The 5,000-nt window shown below is 36.1% G+C and overlaps 1 long non-coding RNA gene across 1 annotated transcript in view; it reads right to left on the bottom strand.

The window, feature by feature from the left end:
* The window catches only part of LOC149134640 (uncharacterized), a 7,810-nt gene extending 6,365 nt beyond the window's left edge, over positions 1–1,445 (bottom strand). The window contains exon 1 of the long non-coding RNA XR_016242593.1: positions 1,077–1,445. This is a non-coding gene — a long non-coding RNA (uncharacterized LOC149134640). The remainder of the gene's footprint in view (positions 1–1,076) is intronic.
* Between the last annotated feature and the right edge of the window lie 3,555 nt (positions 1,446–5,000).

Genomic DNA, 5,000 nt, shown 5'->3' with positions numbered 1-5,000 from the left:
AATGTCGATAATTACTGTTGGTATTTTTATTGTAGGTGATTTACTAAGGTTTACTGAAAGAAAGAAAAGTATATAGAAATGTAAGCAGTCAAAAAATGCGACGGGTGGAGGAGTTGTTTTCTTTAAACAAGGAATGCGCCCGAAACATGATCATCAAACAGACAAGAGGTAAATGGATGTGACAGAGAGAAAAAGAGAAGGAAGTAAAAAGACGGTATTAACAGAGCCGTTAGTGTCGGGTGGCCTAGTGGATATATGATCCGACTCCCTCTACTACTGCTCTCAGTTCTAATCCCACCCTAGTCAATCTGGCAATCCATCTTTTCGGGTTTGATAAATAGAATACCTGAACAGAGCGGAATTGTCAGAACGTTCGACGAGATACCTTGGGGATTATGCATTTCGGTTTTTATGAGTTTCGTGTTATAAAATACCGCCTATTCCACCATTAACAGTGAAGTAGCTTCTTCCGGGTGAATGAGAAAGCGATAAATAAATAAATAAAACGGCACCGAATTCAAAAATACGCTTCCGTCCTTATTTTGAGCAGGAACGATCTGAGAGCACAAAGTAAGGACGATGATGATGATGCTGATGCTGACAAGACATAGAAGTAATAGGATGGAGGACAAATAAGAAAGTTTTGTCGTTGTCAAATCGTTAAACAGAAATACAACGAAGCAGAGAAGAGCGGAGACGATGAAAAAGTGGAGGATCGACACTTAATAGACATATTTGCTGCTAATTAATTCACTTACTAACGATCACAGTCCCTACAGTCCTACAACCAGCCCAACGGACACCCCACCGTCCACCGAAATTTAAACATACAATATAAATCATACACACGCACACACACGAATCCAGACATCGAAAAAACACGACCTTATTTATAATCAGGTTTAATTGTAAGCAATAACAGCACAATGGGTTCGTATATAAAACATAAATAAAGCCAGTCGATTTAAATTTAAGAGGGGATGCAGTGATGAGCATGTATTTACTGAGGCTAAAAAAATTACAAGGTTATAAAACAAAACAATACGAGTAATAATAAAAAAAATAATAATAATTACTGAGCTCGGCAAACGTAGTAAATGTTGCTGCTGTCGCTGAGAATGTTGTTGATGTCGATGTTGCGGCTTGTTACTGTTATTATTATTATTATTGGTGATAGTGGTAGTGGTTTTATTAAGGGTCGTTGACAAAAAGTGTGAGCAGCCAGAAAAGTGTGACGAAGTGGAGTTGTTTGTTGTTCTTTAAACAAGGAAATCCATCCAAAGCACCATCAGAAGAAAGAAAGTAAATGTGAGGGAGAAGGAGAGGAGATGGGCGAGTAGAGAAGAATTAAAGGCAGAAAAAGAAAGGATGCAGGCGGATGATTACCAACGGTTAAAAAGAAATAAAAACAAGAAGGAAAGGAGCGGAGAATATGAGTGGGAAGAAGAAAAATAACAGCAAGAAATACAGAGAGAGGAGGTAACTAACTTGCGAGGAGAAGGAGAGTGACAATAATAATAAGTAAATACAGACAGAGGGAGAAGAAAACTTCTGAGAAGGGGAGGTGAGTACAATCAGTATACAAAGAGTGAGAAGTGAAGGGGAGGAGAAAGAGAAGAAACATATGAGAAGTGGGAAAGAGTAGCTTACCAAAAGAGATATGAAGAAACAGTAAATATAAAGAGAGAGAGGGAGGGCAGTTCATAAGAAGAAACAGTAAACAATACAAAAAAAGGGGGAAGCAGTTTATGAGAAGGGGAGGCGAGAAGAAACAATGTGAAATAATGAGAGGAGTAAATATTTTGAGAGGTGGTGAAAGGAAAAGAGAAAGAGAGTAGTAAAAAGTAAATGAAAAGTAAAATAAATGGAGTTGTTCAAAAATAAACAGTGAAAGCAACAGAAACGTAACGAATCAAACACAGTTTGTGTGATGGCTAAGATCAAGGTCTAATTCTTATACTAATTAACAACTATGTATATGTGTGTATGTATGTATGTATACGGGGGAAAGAAATAAGTCAGGAAAAATTAAAGGGTGACGTACATTTGAATAACAAAAAGAAATTACAGTGAAAAAAGAATTTGACGTACATTTGAATAACAAAAAGAAATTACAGTGAAAAAAGAATTTGAGAGGGAGGTGGGAATTTTAACTGTAGGAATCAAAAAAGGTCCTCGGACAAAATAACCTGCTTAAGTTCAAACCACACTAAATCACAAAAGTATTGATCAATCAAACACAGCCTGCCTATACATTTGTAGCAATGTGTCAGAATATGTGTTTGTGTACAAACAATTTTCATAACAACAGCCAGAAAGACATAATTCTTGAGACATGCTGAAATCGGTCAAGTGTATTCCTATATTTCAAAATCTAATTAAATTTTGATTAATTCTAATTATTCCCTGTGCAGTTTTAACTTCATTATTTTTTCTATACTTCCACATGTTTGAATTGGGTGTGTGCTAAGAAGCTTGCTTTCCAAACATATGGTTCCGGGTTCGGTCCCACTGTGCGACACTTTGAGCAAGTGATTTGTACCACTGCTCCGGCTGTCTTCTACTATAGCCTTGGGCCGACCAAAGCCTTGTGAGTGGATTTGGTAGACGGAAACTAAAAGAAGCCCGTCGTATATATATATATATATATATATATATGTATGTATGTGTTTGTTGTTTGTGTCTGTGTTTGTCCCCCCACCATCGCTTGACAACCGACGTCGGTGTGTTTACGTCCCTGTAACTTAGCGGTTCGGCAAAAAGAAACCCATAAAATAAGTACTAGGCTTACAAAGAAAAAGTCCTGGGGTTGATTTATTCAACTAAAGGGGGTGCTCCAGCATGGCCGCAGTCAAATGAGTGAAACTAGTAAAAGAGTATCTATGTGTGTGTGTGTGCATGTGTGTTATACATATATGTGTATGTGATATATGTGTGTGTGTGTATGTGTTTCTCCCCCACCACCACTTGACAACTGGTGTTGGTTTGTTGTCATACCTGTAACTTAGCAATTTGGCAAAAGATACCAACTGAATAAATACTAAGATTTTAAAAAATATGCATTGGAGTTCATTTCTTCAACTAAACTCTTCAAGGCGATGACACAGCATGGCCGCAGTCTAGTGAGAGAAACAAGTAAAAGATAATATATATATAGGATGGTGGTTGCTCCCATCGGTTCCCACATATAAGTATTTGGTGAAGACTTAAAATTAAAGAGAGTCGTAGAAAGAAGGGGGAAAGAAAACTGAGAAGCTGCATCTATTTGCGATGGATTTGTGCATGAAATTTCGGCCCAGGTATGGATTTTGCTATGAAGTCGCAATTGGGACATTAATGATTTTGATCTTGCCAGGGATTGGGCAAGTCTGTCTGTTGATTGCGGGATAGAGTACTTCTGTTGTTCTTTTCCTTAAAATTCAAATTCTTTGGATGCATCCTGGCACATTTTATGCCATACAGATCAATATAGGCCAATGGTTACAAACCTGGTGTCTGTGGACCCCTGGTGGTCCGCAAAGGTAGAACTGGGGTCTGTGAACTAAGTTCAAAATTTTATATATATATATATATATATATATATATATATATATATATATATATATATATATATAAATATACAATTTAGAGAAAAATAACAAAGTTCATGAACTCATCCATGAAAATCCAGTCACATATAGAAAAAATTAATAAGTAAATACACGATAAATAGTATAATAAAATACAAAGTAAAAATCATGAAATAATATTATTATTATTATTATTGTGTATATATATATATATATATATATATATATATATCGGCATATATGTATATATATATCTGTATGTATGTATATATATATGTGAATGTATGTATATATATATATATATATATATATATATATATATATGTATATAAGTGGAGGCGCAATGGCCCAGTGGTTAGGGCAGCGGACTCGCGGTCATAGGATCAAGGTTTCGATTCCCAGACCAGGCGTTGTGAGTGTTTATTGAGCGAAAACACCTAAAGCTCCACGAGGCTCTGGCAGGGGATGGTGGCGAACCCTGCTGTACTCTTCCACCACAACTTTCTCTCACTCTTTCTTCCTGTTTCTGTTGTACTTGTATTTCAAAGGGCCAGCCTTGTCACACTGTGTCACGCTGAATATCCCCGAGAACTACGTTAAGGGTACACGTGTCTGTGGAGTGCTCAGCCACTTGCACGTTAATTTCATGAGCAGGCTGTTCCGTTGATCAGATCAACTGGAACCCTCGACGTCGTAAGCGACGGAGTCCCAACAAAAAAAACATATGTATATATATATGTGTGGTGTGTGTGTGTGTGTGTGTGTGTGTGTATGCATATAGGTGTAGGAGTGGCTGTGTGGTAAGTAGCTTGCTTACCAACCACATGATTCAAGGTTCATTCCCACTGCGTGGCACCCTAAGAAAGTGTCTTCTACTATAGCTTCGGGCTGACCAAAGCCTTGTGAGTGGATTTGGTAAACGGAAATTGAAAGAAGCCCATTGTATATATGTATATATATATATGTATATATGTATATATATATATATATATATATATATATATATGTATATATATATGTATGTATGTATGTGTGTACGTGTATCTCTCCCCAACATCGCTTGACAACCAATGGTGGTGTGTTTACGTTCCCATAACTGAGCGGTTCAGCATAAGAGGCCGCTAGAATAAGTACTAGGCTTACAAAGAATAAGTCCTGGGGTCGATTTACTCGACTAAAGGTGGTGCTACAGCATGGCTGCAGTCAAATGACTGAAACAAGTAAAAGAGTAAAAAGAGTAAGAATATACACATATAAACATATATATATATATATATACTATGTACATATATATATATATACATATTATATATATATATATATATATACATATATATACATATGAATGTATATATATATACATGTTTATATATACATATATATATATACATATATATACATATGAATGTATATATATATACATGTTTATAT

Source organism: Octopus bimaculoides, chromosome 7 (genome assembly GCF_046866305.1).
Source record: "Octopus bimaculoides isolate indiv1 chromosome 7, ASM4686630v1, whole genome shotgun sequence".
NCBI lineage: Eukaryota > Metazoa > Mollusca > Cephalopoda > Octopoda > Octopodidae > Octopus > Octopus bimaculoides.
Note: the sequence above shows the minus strand (reverse complement) of the source record. Positions and strands in the feature narration are given on the sequence as shown.